Source organism: Callorhinus ursinus, unplaced genomic scaffold (genome assembly GCF_003265705.2).
Source record: "Callorhinus ursinus isolate GAN/ISIS: 27379988/994484 unplaced genomic scaffold, GSC_fseal_2.0 scaffold37, whole genome shotgun sequence".
NCBI classification, from domain to species: domain Eukaryota; kingdom Metazoa; phylum Chordata; class Mammalia; order Carnivora; family Otariidae; genus Callorhinus; species Callorhinus ursinus.
Genome location: NW_027397099.1, coordinates 12,338,934 through 12,356,838, shown reverse-complemented (window position 1 = coordinate 12,356,838; position 17,905 = coordinate 12,338,934). Strand labels below are relative to the sequence as shown.

The 17,905-nt window shown below is 36.6% G+C and overlaps 1 long non-coding RNA gene across 1 annotated transcript in view; it reads left to right on the top strand.

The window, feature by feature from the left end:
• Positions 1-17,905, top strand: part of LOC141370521 (uncharacterized) — a 107,358-nt gene extending 89,453 nt beyond the window's left edge. The window contains exons 4-5 of the long non-coding RNA XR_012374600.1: positions 6,445-6,582; positions 17,627-17,905. This is a non-coding gene — a long non-coding RNA (uncharacterized lncRNA). The remainder of the gene's footprint in view (positions 1-6,444; positions 6,583-17,626) is intronic.

Sequence of the window (17,905 nt, the reverse complement as noted above, 5' to 3'; positions counted from 1 at the left end):
TAGGGGCAAAGTTGAATGCGTTCATACTCATGTCAGTTAAATGCACTTTCTTATACACTTATACCTTATACACTTGTCATCATTGGATGGTATCATTTTTATTAATTTTAAATCTTCATGAGTTTGAGATTCACAGGGCGTTATTCGGACTTGATTGCAAAGCTGTGTTTTTGGACTGCTTTTGGCATTGCTCAGGGCACAGTGGAAACAGAAACTCAGTCCTTGTGTTGGTAGCATGTGGGCCCAGGGTTCCCAGTCTTTTATGATAGGGTACTTGCCTTTCCCTGTTGCCCAGCTAGGCTTAATGCCAGCCCTGTTCTTTAGTTGCACTGGCTTTGGCTCCTCCTATTCACTTGTTCGTGTACTTGGTACTGTGCTGAGGCAGTGGTAGGTGAGCATATGGAGGATCTTGCCTTTGGAGGATTGCACACAGCAACAACAGCAGGACTGCTGGTGGGGAAGCAGCATCTTGTTTGTTAAAGTCAACCCTCTTCCCACTGAAGCAGCCCCAGGAAGCGGGTCTACACAGCTGAGGATGTCAGAAAACATGGGGTATCTCAGACCTTCACCAAGACTGGCATTTCAGGCAGAAAGGCAAACTTTGCCTAGGGGATATCACGGCAGAGTTTGTTAGTTCTTGGTAATTAATCAACTGCTTGAATGAAGCCATCAGGCTGTATCAGGAAGAGTGAATAAGGACAGAACTTCATATGGGTACAGAGGAAAATAGAATTCTTCGCAGCAAAAGCGATACTATGCTGCAATATCCTCTCCAGAGGAATGGGTCCCTGTATATCCGGAGAAAATCCAAGCACTTTCCACAGCTTTGTCAGTAGCTTTAGATGTAACTTTGTGCGAAGCTGCATCTTAGTTTCCTTTACTGTAAAATGAAGCAGCTGAAAATGGGATCCCTAAGAATCCTTACGGATTTAGTATTCTGAGGACCTAATCTCATCTCCCATCCCCTTCTCCCTGATGCCTCTTTCTTTCTGAACCACCAAAACAGGATCATTTGAATTCTCTCTCTTGTATCTCTTCACCTAGGAGAGCTTTGATAGGTATATGAGTTGGCTTCAGCTGCCATCACAAAATAACAGAGATTGGGGGGCTTAAATAACAGATATTTATCTCTCACAGTACTGGAGGCTGAGAAGTCCAAAATCACGGTGCTAGCAGTGTTGGTATCAATCTGAAATTGCTTCCCTTAGCTTGTAGACAGCAGCCTACCCATGGTGGTCTCATTGTGGAGAGAGAGTTCTGATCTCTCTTCTTCTTACAAAGACACTAATCCTACCAGATTAGGGCCCCACTCTTATGATCTCATTTCGTCTTAGTTACCTCTTAAAAATCCTATCACCAAATGTAGTCACCTCAGGGATTAGGGCCTCATCGGCACATGAATTTGGGATGTGGACCATAGTCAAATCCATAACAAGAGGGTTGTGATCATTAAAGAGCTATCAGAAGCATCATTCAGTTATGGGAACTGTGTCTCCGCTCACACCCCAAACATCATGCTTTTTCATGGCTCTTATCTTCAGGATGTTCCATTTCTCTAAAATGCTTTTTCCAAAGATGTTCTTTTTCCTAACTTGTGAAGTCCTTCTTACCTTTTTTTTTTTTTTTTTAACATTTTGTTTATTTGAGAGAGAGTGAGGGAGGGAGAGAGGAAGCACAATGTTGGGGGTGGGCAGAGGGAGTGGGAGAGAGAGAAGCAGACTCTCTGCTGAACAGGGAGCCCGATGTGGGGCTTGATCCCAGGACCCTGAGATCATTACCTGAGCCCAGCACAGATGCTTAACTGACTGAGCCACCCAGGCACCCCTCCTACTTACCTTTTAAAAGTCAAACAAAACTCCTCTCTGGAATTCTCTCTTAAATCCATCACCTTTTAGGGTCTTTCACATTTTTCCTGTATTTTCCTACATTAGTTTGTATATATTTTATAGTGACATGTATTCCCTTCTCTGGAGATAATGCCATCCCCTCCCTTTCTCTTAAATTATTTATTTAAATGTAATTACTATGACAGTTGAGATAATGCTTCGCTCGACTTCCTTCTGTGATAGAGGAAGTTGTGATTTTTGTTGTTTTGGGATGAATAAGCCTGCCTCTTATGACAAGTGACAGTGTCAACCACTTCATGTAAATGAAATAAGCTGAATACATTTTTGTGTATGTAAATCATCACCCCTAAAATAATTCACTATGACTAATGTTGGCATTTCTGTATCTGGGTTTTCAGTTGTAGCTGATAACAGTAATCTGGACAAAATAGGGTAGTAGAGATTTTAGATTGTCTTGCTAGGATTTCTGGCCTATCAAAAATTTGGGTTTAGTGTTATTTGTTTGTTTTTGAGAGAGATAATTTTATTACTTTTCTTTAATGACTTTGGATCCATTCAGATTTTAAAGATATTTTTGAGTCTGTGTACATAAGAGAAAATGAATAAAACATTTCTAGAAAAAATATACATCTCTAATATGATTAGCAAAAGGTTATGTTTAGAAATCTATGAGTAACAAACAAATCTATGAGTAACAAAGTAAACATATATTTAGTGTCCTTTTTTTAAAAAATAATGTTCAGTTCTGCTCTTGCTATTGCTCTCTTTCACCCTTGATAAATTTAGCATAGGCTTTCCCATCTTTTAGCTTTTTTAAGGAATCAGTTTTAGGTTTAGTTGATTATCTCCAGTGTTTTGTTTTGTTTTGTTTTAATTTAAGTCAGTTTCATATTTATTCTTTCCTTCCTACCTTTTATGGATTCACTCTGTGGTTATTTAATTTTTAATAGAATGTTTGATAGAACATATGAGTCTATGTCACAAGTCTGATCTTGCTTACCCATGCCTCCATCCCTACCACACCCAATGTAGGACAGGTTAGAATCTCAGGTGGTGGGTGGTCATTAACCAGGAGGAAATAAAGATTTGTTAGTGTTGTTTCAGCACTCCATGAAGCCTGTAGAGAAGGAGAGCAAATTATTCAAATTTGCCATTCATTCACCATCTCAGATTTCCTTGGTGTTTATATTGGATTTTATAAGTGGAGTAATTTGCACAACACCAGTTTTGCAAATGGAAAAATTGAGGTTGAGAGGGCTTAATTGATAATAAGTTCTGTCAAAAGTAAATAAAAAAAAAAGAAGTAAAACCAATGAATCACTTGAGTAGTAATTCGAATTTTATTGTGCACACACCCAAAAGATGGTTTGCAAACGTGGAGCGCAAACCAAAACATGGAATGAGGTGCAGAGGGATATTGTTATAAAGCAACTTACATAGTACACAGGCAGTGTTTATTTTTTCCAGGGATTGGTTACAATGTTAGAATTTTCTTAAAGGAAAGGGAATTGGTGAATGGTTACTTCATATCAATTTTGGGGAACTATTTAAGTTTTGTTTATGAGTTTCAGAGGCATAAGCAAGAAGTGACCCAGGTCAAGTTAGCCTCATTTGTCTTGCAAAACAAGCTAAATTAAGCTTTGCTTGATGACTAAACTGCTTTTGTCTGCTCAGGGTATTTTCAAGTCTAATCTCTGTTTGTGTTTGATTTTAACAGTTCACACAATTAGGAAGTGATGATGTTATGGTTCAAACAGTGTAAAAAAAGCACTCACTGAATATGAAAAAAAGAAATGGAAGCCAGGTATAACACAATGTTTCAGGGTAAGCTGGGAGAAGAGTAAGAGACAAACAATAAATCCAGACATGGAGTAATTAGGAACAGTCCTAAATAGGACTCCACAGGTGGAGCTAGAGGGTCTAGGGTAACTGCCTTACACAAGGTTATAATGTCCAAAGCCCCATGAGGTAAGTACATGGGTCATTTGAGGTTAGAGCCTTGGAGTATTGCCTAGTTACTGTGACATTGATTTACTAAATCGTTTGTATTTACCAAAATTGACAGTTCACTGAATTCTTTGTAAGCTGACTTTGACTTCAATTTTGAAATGCCCAGAAAGTAATAATGGGAAAACAAACACAGACAAATATATGTTTGCTAGATTGTACTACTCAGATATGTTTGCCTAAATGTGAGGTTTGAGATGGGTTCTTTACTTTGAGATCCTAAAATAGGCTGTCTAGAATGACACCATCCCACCAGGAACATCTTCTTCAGAACTTTTGTGGTTCTAAATGTATGTAGCATATATAGAACAGAGAACAAATAGATTTCTAGATTCCACACATTGTATGCATACATACACATTCATACACATGCATCTGTTTCTTGGCCTGGCCCAGGAATTTGTTTCCCATATGCTCCATTCTCTGGCTTTTTAATGGTTCATTTTATGATATGATATTCTTTCACACATGAATGATTTGAAAGACATAAGTAGCAATCTGCCTGCTGTGAATTGACTTCTAACTCCCTTCTTTCTTAATGTCCATGCATTCGAGCTTCCATAACCAAGTGCCAAGAAAGAGGTTTTCACTGCTTGGTATTTACACTCTATCTGCATTTCCACTCTACCCCACCCTCGAAGAAAACATTTGGACTTAGTTCAGAGTTCTGAAAGAATATTTGCATTGTAGATTCCCTTTTAACATTTGCAGTGAAAATAATGAGAGACAACTCATTCCCTAATGCTCCCATTACAGAGTATTTGTGTAAAATTAATTAGAAAAGAATTAATATTGTATATGCTCCAATTATAGACCCAAATATTTTCTTGGAATTGATTTGATGTCATGTTTTCTCCCCCCAGAATAGAGTCAGCATGATGCAAATATTTATTTCATTTTCATTTATTTGTATTAAGAAAACAGGCTTTTTATTTTTGTGCTTGTAGATCTTGATGATTACCCCTATCAAAAAACCTGGCCATGGTATTTCTTTATAAAGAAATAAAACATGCATTTTATACATAGGAGACCCTAGAGAGACAAATCAGACATGGTCCCTGACCTCACAGAGGTTATAGTCTAATATAGAAGAAGGTTACTGAATACGTAATTGTAGGTAAGAATATTCAGAATATGCCACACAACTATGTAACTTACACTTTTACCCTAGACTGTGGCAGCATTGAGGACTTCTAGAGAAAATGACCTTAATATTAAGACCTGACAGATGAGTAAGCTCTCCCTACATTCCCTAAAAGAAAGGATAGGCTATGCAGATCAGGCGAGTATAATTGCTAGCCCTGCAGGCAAGCACGTGATGTGACCTGTTCCATCTTGACTAAAGAGTGGTCATTTGTAAAAGAATAGACCATGTGTTTTATGGTTTCCCTAATCCAGTGCAATGAGAAGACTGAAACATGCTAGAGTTGGGATGGAAAATCTACGGTGTGGCTTTTCTTTCTTTTTTTTTTTTTTATTAGACATATCGTTGAGAGCAAGTTACAGTATTTCATTATTCATGAGAATGATGAAATAAATTTATTGTAAGAAAGTAAGATAGTAAGGTAAGTCAGGAATCTTATTGCTTCCCTGTTACACATACTGGTTAGTGATTTCAGTTAAATACATCCCAAATATGGAAACAGCCCAAGTATTCATTATTTCATGAATGGATAAAAATGTGGTATATGTGTATGTGTGTGTGTGTGTATAATGAAATAGTACTCAGCCATTAAAAGAATGAAATCTTGCCATTTAAAACAGCATGGATGGAGCTAGTATTATGCTAAGTGAAATAAGCCAGTCAGAAAAAGACAAATACCATATGATTTCACTCATATGTGGAATTTAAGAAACAAAAAAATGAGCAAAGAGGGGGAAAAAAGAGAGAGAGAGAGAGAGAGAGAGAGAGGCAAACCAAGAAACAGACTCTTACTTATAGAGAACAAACTAATGGTTATTAGAAAGGAGGTGAGAGATGGGGGAAACAGGTGATGAGCACAGGGTGATGTTGGAAGTGTTGAATCACTATGTTGTACAGCTGAAACTAATATTATACTGTATGTTAACTGGAATTTAAATAAAAACAAAACAAAACAAAAAATAAACACTTGACAAACATTTTTTTCAAGTAAAAAATGTGCAGTAAAATTGCATATTCCAGAATTTGGGGTAGGTCAAATGGATCGTAGAAACTGATCTGGCAGGATGAGGGAGAGGACTAGTCAGGAGGAGAGTGTAGCAGGTATTGCCTTATAGATATTTAAGAAATTTCATTTGTTGATTTGTTTACTGTTAACTTCCTTAACTCTTCTTCACTAAATTCCATTATTGCTCTGCTCTGGGTGGGAAAAGGGTTTTTTTGGACATCTAAATGATGCTCTTACATGTCTCTAAGTAGCCTTGGAGAATGGATAAGATGATAAACTTGGAAATGGAAAGATGATCTCAATATTCAAAAATGAGGGAAAGGTCAATTTCACAAAGAATAAATCAGTGAGCTTACTATGAATTTGTGTAATTTGTATCAATATCTGTTAACAGGGCATTTAAAGGATGGCTGACAAAAATTAGGACTCTTTGATTCCAGGTAACTAATACCCAATGTGTCCAAGTTTAAGCCCTAAGAAAATGCATAGACTTCTGTATCTGAGAAGAAAGTGGGAAAAAAAAATTACAGAATCAAAGCATGAGCTAAAGAAATTGGAGCCCTAGGAATGGAAGTGAGGTGAGTATCTCAAAGATTTTATTCTTCATCTATTTTTCATCATTGTTTCTCTCTTACTGACTTCATTCTGCAGACATTCTGCTCTCTCCTTATCCGGAAAAGATAGCTACTGTCAGGTCTAAAGTTCCGTTCTCCTGGTTAAATAATCTCCCAATGAAAAGGGAAAACATTTTTTCTTCAATCATGTAAATGCCAGGGAAGCGCTCAGATTCCATACTGGGTCAGATTACCCACTTGTCTGCATCAGGAGCTCTAGAGAAATGGGATGTACAATGGGTCAGGTAGATTTTAAAGATTCAGAGGTTGGACTCAAAAGCATTTAGAAAGAATGCTTTCCAGGAGGGGAAAAAAAAAAAAGTGCCAAAGTGCAGTGCATTATAATAGGCGATATGAGCTACTTGCCAATCAGTGATTTTTTTTTCCACTTTAAGGAAATAGGCATGTCACAGGGCTATTTAAGGGTCAGCGTGCAATTCTTCCTGTAGAGGGAGCTCAAGTTATCCTCTGACTTCACCTCTGATATGTCAAGACATTGGATTAGACTTGTGACATTACAGAGACTCCAAATGTAACGGTTAGATGGAAATTATATCCAAGTAGAACAACAGACAGGAGGAAACTAGAGATTAACACAAAAAATAGAGTAAAAGAAAAATTTAAAAATGAAATTTTAATAGATTTTCTAAAAAACACTTTCTGTAACACCAGCTTGAGGCTTGAAACATTTGTGTTTCAAACATTGAAATTATAATCACCATATTACATAAATTGTATATGTGATTCTGTCTATAATTTATTTTATGTCATTAACATGAATAGTATGAAAATAAAACCAACAAAAACTCTTAGAACAATTTTAATTATAGAGTTGTAAAAATACCAAATAAAACACCAGAAAATTTAATAGAATTGTCAAAATATTAACCCTACATTGTTAAGGGAGGTAAATGCAGGAATATAGGAATATTTTAATATTAGTTTATTAATCTCTTAGAGCGAGTCAATACTTCATTAGTTAATAAATAAGATAATTTGACTGAATAATATAATGGGATCTAAGTCAATTTCCCTGCCTCACAAATAGTAATTCCTTCCACTAGAGTTCATTTATAAAAGGATAAATAAGGTTAATCTTAAATCAATAGCCAAAATAACAGTTAGGTTAATAAAATATATCCTGGGGCGCCTAGGTGGCTCAGATGGTTAAGCGTCTGCTTTCAGCTCAGGTCATGATCCCAGGGTCCTGGGATCCGGTCCCGCATCGGGCTCCCTGCTCCTAGGGAGCCAACTTCTCCCTCTGCCTCTCTCTCTCTCTCTCTCTCTCTGTCTCTCATGAATAAATAAATAAAATCTTTAAAAAAAATAAAAATAAAATAAAATATATCCTGGAATTTTAATGTTTCAGGACAAATAGGTTTCCTTTGATAAGTTGATTTCTTTTTAAAACCTCTTTTCCTTGGGAAGGGGGTAAGGCATATGCACACAATATATTAAAACTAGGGTATTTCAAGGGTCTTCAAACCCCAGAAATTGAAAGCAATATTTGAAGTGCCCCTCAATGCATGCAAGAGACATTACTTTATTTAAAATAGAGAACAAAAGTCACAATGATTGGGTATCAGACATCTTTAATAGTATTTTAGAAATTCTGACCATTTCAACAAGATGTAGAATTCATTCATGCATTCAATCATTTGCCTGTTGAGTTGTCTATTTGATCATTTTGAATTTTGTTTTTGTACAGGAATTAGGTTACATACTAGAAAATACAGGTAATAATACTCAAAAAATAATTATAGATGACATTCTTCAAAGGAATCTTTAATCATTTTCAAATAAATTTTGGTTCGGTAAATTAATCAGGGATAAGTTCAATTAAAAAAAATTCCTATTTTTCTGCCTAGTTTACAATGCATGAAAAATATCCAGAATATCAATGACATGAATTATCTAAGAATAATACTGACAAAAACTGAGTAGCAGAATGTGTGTTAAAAGTGCAGATGTTGCCAAGGGACAGAAAAGAACACATGAAGAAATGGAAAGAACTTGAATCTACCTGAAGGGACTATCCAGCATCATCAAGACACACACACACTACATATATTTATCTATATAAATATGTATAGACATATATAATATGTGTACTTATGTATTAATTTGTGAAACTTCAAAATAATCTTTGGAAAGCTTTGGAAATTAAAATATTACAAAAAATAGAATCTTTTGAACAGAAATATTGAGTATAGTCTAAATAAGAAGACTAAAGATTATTTTCCTATCAGCTGTAAGAACATACTATAAAATAAAAATTAGGGAAGCCTGGGTGGCTCGGTAAGTTAATTATCTGCCTTCAGCTCAGGTCATGATCCCAGGGAACTGGGATCAAGCCCCACTTTCAGCAGGGAGCCTGCTTCTCCCTCTGCCTGCCGCTCCCCCTGCTTGTGCTCTCTCTCTTTGTCAGAGAGAGCTCTGACAAATAAATAAATAAAATCTTTAAAAAAAAAGTAAAAATTATTTTTAAAATGTGGACATTATACATGAAACCAAACTATCAGTAGGACAAAACAAATAGAACTTCGGCCTACTTGGAAGATACAGAAACATATTTTTTAAAAAGTTGGGGGAGATCTATCATAATCAGCGAGAATATTGATAGCTAATGCAACAAATGATATTTATAAATTCTACAACTTAGGGGTAACTTAGACATCAAGGTATATTACTTCTTCATATTATGTATCAAAAATGCTTTAACTGATAAAAAAGTTTATATGTGAAAAAGATGACATCTACGAAAACAACTACAGATAAGCACACCCACATTTGGAGACAATAATAATAATTGATAATAGTTATGATGAAATTCGTAAGAAACATATTTGGGTAGAAAGTTAAATGTTAGAAAAATGTCACATTAACAGGAAACCACAGAAATGTAAAAATGCAAAAATAATGACAAATAATACCCTAATTTGAAGCACTATAAAATTTAATAAAAATTTTGCCAGTAGTAAACTAAAAAAAGGATATTAATGGAAGAATTTCTAAATGGGTAATACAAATGGTCAATAAACTTGTGAAATATATAATAAACTTTATACTGATGCAAATGAAAGCACAATATGCCATTTCTTACTCATTTAACTATCACCTGATAAATGACTGGAGATTTTAGAGAGAAACAGCCTCACTAACATTTTGCTGGTAGAAATGTGAATTGATTTCATCTCACTAGAAATCCCTTTGGTGATGTAAATCAGAAGACCTAAATTTTTCTAAAATCTGACCCAATACATTCTTGTTTAGTAACCTATCATAGAAATGATCATACATATGAATAAATATTTGATTTTAACAAGATATAGTGTTTAAAAATTGAAATAACATACATGTTTAAAAGGGAAATTATTATAATAAGCCTTATAACAATATTTTAAAACAATTAAAAATCTCATTTTAAAGCATTTAAAATAACAGGTCAGTGTGAGGCACCTGGCTGGCTTGGTAGAGTATGCAACTCTTGATCTTGGGGTTGTGAGTTCAAACCCCACATTGGGCATAGAGATTACATTAAAAAAAAAATTAAACCACAAGGAGTTTAAAAAATAAGAAAATAAATAATAGGTCAGTGCAAAAGTTATATATGCATACATATATATGTGTGTACATATATACACAAAGGATATGTAGATATACAGAAAATATATGATTGTTTATAGTACACATTTAACACAATGTCATCAGTGGCTATGTCTGGGTTTTTTGAACATAGATTTTTCTCCTCTACTTTTTACTTTTGTTTTTGTTATAAATTTTTTTTTAACTTTTCCCATTGGTTTTAAACTTGAGACCTATTACTTTCTGAATGTCTAGCATTTCCATGACAGAGCTTCACTGTCTCTATGGAGACATGGAAACTGAAATCACATAGAAATATTTGTTCATCATACACACTCTTCTGACACAACAGCACACTTTCCAGTAGAAGAGGAACTTAAACAAAATAAAACAAAACAACAACTTTTTTTGTCCAGTCATCTTTCTCTTTCCTCTATCCATTTCAGTGAGTTCTATCGGTGAGCATGACTTTGTATGATAGGATGTGGAATTTATAATGTAGGTGAATGATGGGAAAGAGAAGGAGAGACAAAAGTAGAGAAGCAGGAAGAAATAGAGGTAGAAAAAGATAAGGTCTGCCTAAGCTGGAAATTCAAGGAAAATTTTATATGTTAAATAATGTTTAAGCAAGAGAGTGGCTTGAGCACTGCTGGATAGAGATAATTTGAGTATAAAAGGAAGTGTATGATGAAGTGCTGCTTTGGGATATGAACGGGATCCCCTTTAATATTCCCTAAGAGATGCAAGGAATATTTGGAACTTTTCTATTATTACTTGTATTTGGTGGACTCTATGTTTAACACAATACCATGTTGTTCAAGTATGAAGACAAATGTTTTATCTTATTAGGGTTACAAATATTTATCTGAGGGAAATTTCTATATAGACTTTCAAAAAAAGTCCATGCTCTTAGGTGAGAACAACATGCAGATATATTGTATTTGCAAACATATTTATGACTAGAGGGAAAATACTATGTAGAATAATTTTCAAGAGGCATTCCTTCAGTGGTGATCACCTTGTCCCATCTTTTTTGTTTTAGGGTTTTATTAGGAAGGCAATAGAATCTCAGCATTTTTCCTTCAACTGCATCTAAGATCTTCTATAATAATTGATCAGGATCCCAGCCCCCTCCCCCAAAAGTTTGATGATATATTCAAAAGCAATAGAGTTTAATGATAGGACTTTTGCAAAAGTGTCACTAGGGTTGTAAAAAATGGACAAAGTACAGTAAATCACCCTGGGTTTAGAAATAATAGGAGGTGATGCCATTCCGAGGCCTCAGGTGTAAGGAGGCGTTACTGTAACCTGGGAACTGCTGTAACTATAACAGAGGGGTCCGCAGAAAGGATCATATACATACTTCCAAAGCTAGGTCCAGCAGGGAGGAAGCCATGAATATAAATATCATGATCTCCGTCCTTTCCCACCCTCTCATCTCCAGCCACCTCCTCCCATTGGATGTACCCAGTGGTACTCCAGAAAGCAAGGAGGTCTCCTTGGTACAATCTATGTATGTCAGGCCTGGAGCAGAAACTGATCTCAAGAAACAATCAATGAATATCCAGAACATTTGAAACTATTACCTATCAGATAATTCATTATCTCCATATATGAAGTTGACTTCACAACATGCACACAAAATATATAAGAATAACCTGACTACTGGGGCACCTGGGTGGCTCAGTTGATTAAGTGTCTGCCTTCGGCTCAGTTCATGACCCCAGGGTCCTGGGATCAAGCCCCACATCGGGCTCCCTGCTCAGCAGGGGAGTCTGCTTCTCCCTCTCCCTTTGCCCCTTCCCCTGCTTGTGCTCTCTCTCTCTCTCTCAAATAAATAAATAAATAAAATCTTTTTTTTTTTAAGAAGAATAACCTGACTATAAAGATAATGATGGGGCCTTGTGTCTGTAAATATCAGTTTCTCCTTTTAGAATCTGAACTACTGGAGACATTGCCACCTACTCTGAAAAGGAGCATTTGAGTTCTGGGGAATTGAAGAATAATCTTTGTCTTTTCATTCTTTTTATTTCAATTTAATTTATGTTTACCATCTTCCCAAAGTGCTACATTCAATGAAAAGATGTGTTTTTTGGAATAATCTTGAAATATATTCAAATTCCATGTCCACTATTACCCAAGATGTAGTGACTATATAACTCTCTTAACTTCTACAAAAAAAATAAAGTCTCCTCTTTGTAAAGAAAAATATTGATACCAATTTCAAAAATAACTTTTGAAGATTATATAAGACAATTTATTAAGGACACGTGTCACTAGACCCCACCACATGATACTAACAAAAGGTTAGTTTGAGGCTCAACCCAAAGCTCTAGCAAACTTGCCTCTTTTCCCAAAGTAGTGGATTGATTCCTCCATTTGAGAGAGACTAAGAATATTCTCTGTCACAGCATTAGAGATTTAATCAAAAAGCCTTTCATAAATGAACACTTTTAGTTTATTTTTTTTAAGATTTTTTATTTATTTTTTTAACAGAGAGAGAGACAGCGAGAGAAGGAACACAAGCAGGGGGAGTGGGAGAGGGAGAAGCAGGCTTCCCGCAGAGCAGGAAGCCCGATGTGGGACTCGATTCCAGGACCCTGAGATCGTGACCTGAGCCGAAGGCAGACGCTTAACGACTGAGCCACCCAGGCGCCCTGAACACTTTTAGTTTAAATGGAGAACATTTGCAGACCGATTTGTATAGGTGTATGTGCATAAGTAAGTCTGTGCATGGTCAAGGGTCTGATTGGTATTGAGGAAAGGAAACAAAGCAGCAGGGATATAAAGCTTTCACCATGTTTGATAAAGTTGAACGAATAGAACAAAGAAGATTGACTGCTAAGTGGATAAAGCTCTGAACTTTTACCACTGGGACTGTAATTCAAGTTCAGCTTGATGCCTGATTGCCATGCCTGGGACTCTGGTTGAGGCAATATCTATGCCACCCATGAAGGATGCTGGAATTGGCTGTCTATGGATAAACAGGACACATTTATTTTCTTAGCTGAGGGCCTAAAATTTGAAATTTTGTAAAATAAAACAACAAAAATTAAAAATAAATTCTCATGGATTGAGTCTGTGAATTAGGAGCATATTTCTGACAGAGGCCATCATCACCAACCAGTGCCTGGTTGACTTTACATCTGCCTTGACAATTTTTCTGTCAGTTAAATTAGAGATATTTAGGGTACATGCAAATGTAGTTGCTTTCAATTCACTAGAAGCACTCTTGTGTGCCTAGAAGGACCTTCCACAATGTCTGTTTATGATATACCACTCCAAGCATAAAAAGTTTTCAAATGTTGAGTTGTGATCGGCTATAAAAGTAGTCATGAATGTTAACAACTCAAATGATATCTCTGTAAAAACTGTGTGGCATTCGTCCCCTCCCACACCCTCACCATGTTGCCAGATTATCATAATGCAACATAATATCATATGATCATAATTATCTCACCAATCTTCCACGTATGAAAAAGAAATCAGAGGTAAATTCCATTTAGTTAAATGCATATCTCTCTGTGCAGGGTTAGGGACATTAAATGATAGGCCCCTTGTGAAGCCCTTGGCATATAACAGAGAAACTAACTACAAGTAATAGTTGCCTCTGAAATATCCTTTCCACTGCTCACCACATCTGTGTGTCCTGCAGCTACACATGAGCCTTTGCTATCCCTCATTGTCTTTAATATAAAATAAGGACAATAGTTTCTGTTGCATACTAATACTAAGGAATTTGATTGAAAGGATGTCAAGTACCTAGTACAGTGTCTTGCCTGTACCCTCAATATGCCATAAAGCTGACTTTTTAAATAAAATGAGTCAGTTAATGAGCTATTGGTATAAATATATACAGACGTTGCTCCAAGTTACAGACACCGATCTAAGAATACTTGATTCTGAAAGTGTTGCTTGTCATCAACAATTTATTTAAGGAGCCATTAATTCCTATTAAAATTAATCGAAAACTGACAAGGTGTCTATTCCTGGGAAAAAATAAGTCCAGCATCATTGTGATATTGATAGTATGCATTCATATTTACATACTGTAGATAACTGGAAATTTTGTTATTACGTTAACATTTTTAAAAAATTCCTCAAGCAGCCAGGCCCTTATTAGCAACAACAATATCAGCCAGTGTCAAACGCCATCTCCTACACGGCTGCACCTGGGAGGGGCACTGATTTTATGTACCATAATAATTTCAACATAAAAAACATATTTAATGCAAAATATTGATTACAATATCATGCAGATCACTGTTTTGTACTAAGAACAAAGAAAGCATGTCTTTCAATAGACTACAGCAGGTTCTGACATTGTATTAAGTACTCCCCCCCAAAAAAATAGGGTTGCATGCATATCAAAACTGATGTTCTATAAGAAAAATCTTTAAAAAGAGGATTATAAAGTAAGTCAGTCATGGGATTACTGTGCAGCGTGGTGACTATAGTTAATAATCTGTATTGTATGTTTGAAATTTGCTAAGAGAGTAGAACTTAAAAATTCTCATCACAAGAAAGAAATTTTGTCTATAACTGTGTAAGGTGGTAGATGTTAACTAGACTTATTGTGGTGGTCATTTCATCATGTATACAAGTATTGTATCATGATGTATAACTGAAATATAATGTTATATGTTCATTATAACTCAATTTAAAAAATTAGCAGAGAGAGAGAGAAGGGAGAAGAGTGTGGTCCTGTGCCTGAAAAATCACCTGGACCAAAATGCAATATAATATAATAGATATGATATGATATACAACGTAATGCATTTGTATTTCCTTGATATCTAAAATAGATCAATGTAATACATTGGTAGTTTCCAAATTGTATTTTTTCTTTTTGAGAAGAAAAAACATCTTTAATTATGAGACTGTACGTGAAATGCCATTTCCCCACTGTCTGTTTCCCCATCCCACTGCTCAGGGGTCTTCCCAGGGCAGCTAGGCCTTGGTGAATGAGCTGACTTTGAATCAAAGCTAAACCACGCTAAACTAAAATAACACAAAGCATTAGATTAGGGGATGGCAAGTATCTAAATACTGCTAAATAACATGCTAAAAAAAATATTGGCTCTATTGCTTTCATAATATTGCCACAGACTTATCAGAAGTTTTTTTTTTAAAGATTTATTTATTTATTTATTTGAAAGAGAGAGAATGAGAGAGAGAGAGCACATGAGTGGGGGAGGGTCAGAGGGAGAAGCAGACTCCCTGCTGAGCACGGAGCCCGATGCAGGACTCGATCCCGGGACTCCAGGATCTTGACCTGAGCTGAAGGCAGTCGCTTAACCAACTGAGCCACCCAGGTGCCCCAGAAGTTTGGTTTTTTTTTTTAATTAATTTATTTGAGAGAGAGCGAGAGAGTGCATAAGAGGGGGTAGGGTCAGAGGTAGAAGCAGACTCCCCACTGAGCAGGGAGCTGGATGAGGGACTCAATCCTGGGACTCCGGGATCATGACCTGAGCCAAAGGCAGTCATTCAACCAAATGAGTCACCCAGGTGCCCCATCAGAAGTTTTTTGATTCCTTCTGAATAGGAGGAGTATCTAATGAAGTTTTTACCTATGAAAGGGTAAAGAACAAAGATCTGTGGAGGGGTGTTTCTTTCACCGTAGTTAAGTCTCAGGCCTTCCACCTTGCAGGCCCAGGGACTCCATTTTTAATTTATCTGTGATACAATATAGATCACTCCCAGGGGCGCCTGGGTGGCTCAGTTGGTTAAGCGACTGCCTTCGGCTCAGGTCATGATCCTGGAGTCCCGGGATCGAGTCCTGCATCGGGCTCCCTGCTCAGCAGGGAGTCTGCTTCTCCCTCTGACCCTCTTCCCTCTCGTGCTATCTCTCATTCTCTCTCTCTCTCAAATAAATAAATAAAATCTTTAAAAAAAATTTAAAAAAATAGATCACTCCCAGGAGTGGTAATTTCAGTAGAAGGGCTCAAGAAAGCCTATGTGCAAATGAAAAGGGCAAAGCAAATGACTGCTTAAGTGTCTGGAGAAGTGACTTTCAGGTTTGCCCTAACAGCGATATAAATCAAGTTAGACAGGAGCCAGATTCTCAGAACTTGGCTTGAAGAGGTTTGTGACATGAGCTGAATGTACAACCATGTCAGGGACCTTTAATATGATGCTTCTATCCCCACAATAGAGTTTTAACTCTTGGCTAGGCAAACTTATTCTTAACTCCCCAGGACAGCATTTGAATGGACAGTGCCCACTTGTTCCTCTACACTGACTTTTTTTTTTTTTTCCCCAAACTTACAGCCATCCTAGTTGACTGGTACATTTGTTGATTGGACATTGGAGGTCTGTTTGGGAGTGTTCTCTTATGTAGGTATTTAGTAAATGTGTAATCTCTGTGATGGAAGCACTTAGATCTCTGTAAGAGAGAAGGGGGACGTAGTGAACCAATGGCAAATCAGACCAGATCTCTTTCTTTGAGGTAAAGCAGTATCATGGAAAACCAGGGCACCTGGGTGGTGGCTCAGTTGGTTAAGCGACTGCCTTCGGCTCAGGTCATGATCCAGGAGTCCCTGGATGGAGTCCCGCATCGGGCTCCCTGCTCGGCAGAGTCTGCTTCTCCCTCTGACCCTCCCCCCTCTCATGTGCTCTCTCTCTCTCTCATTCTCTCTGTCTCAAATAAATAAATAAAATCTTTAAAAAAAAAGTATCATGGAAAACTATGGACTTAGTGAGACTTACCTAGATGCTAACCCTTAGTCCTCATGAATTAGCTCTGTGATCTTGAGTAATTTGTCAAATAGCTCTGAGGCAATTCTTTGAAGTGTATTTACCTCATGTAACCATCATGGATACAAAGTGCCTAGAAACAAGTAGGTATTCGAACTACATTTGTATTTCTTTTGTTCTTTCCCTCTTGCCCTTATGACACTTAAATAAGAAATGGGAAGATAAACTCACATATGTATTTTGAGAATTACATGATTCTCTCCCAAAGAAGTCCACCAAGGAACACAAACAATATTACCTCTCAAAAGTCAAAGGACACACAAGTGATTATTTTCTCTCTCCTTAAACCTGTGCCATATCACAATGACTAATGGATTTCCAGGTCACCAATGTTTTTGGTGCAGATATTTTCCTTTTTATCACAGGTCCTTCTGTTCCTACGTAACTTTTGTCTGTTATCTAAATTGTTTTATCGTTCTTTCCCTGAGATAAATAGGCCCCAAATTGACTCTTCTCCAGTGAAGTTTCAAAAGCTACTTCTTATATTCTGCTTGCCAGAAAATTAAAGTTAAATATTAGCAGAGTGCCTCATTTATTCATTAAACTTACAATCAGTGACTTCATGGCTGAGCCAGTCTTTAATTACAATGATAACTTCCAGTATTTACGATTCACTGCTGATGTGTGTTTTGTTCAGTTGGTAACCAGTGTTTCTTCTAATTCACAGCTGACAGCGAGGAGAGAAAGCAGAAACTTCCTCTGGCTTTTTCAAAATGCTGATGAGGAGGAAGAAGGGGAAGAATCAAGAGCGCTTCAACCTTTGCATGGGAATCCAACATATGACAATGAAAGTTTTTATCTATTAACTATTATCTATTAATTTGGGGGAGACTTAGGAGGGCTAATATGTTTTGAATCCCCAATAGCTACCAGGCATAATAGCAGGCATTTTACCCAAGGAAAAAGAACTAACATTTGCTAAGTGTCTGCTAGATACTAGAAACCA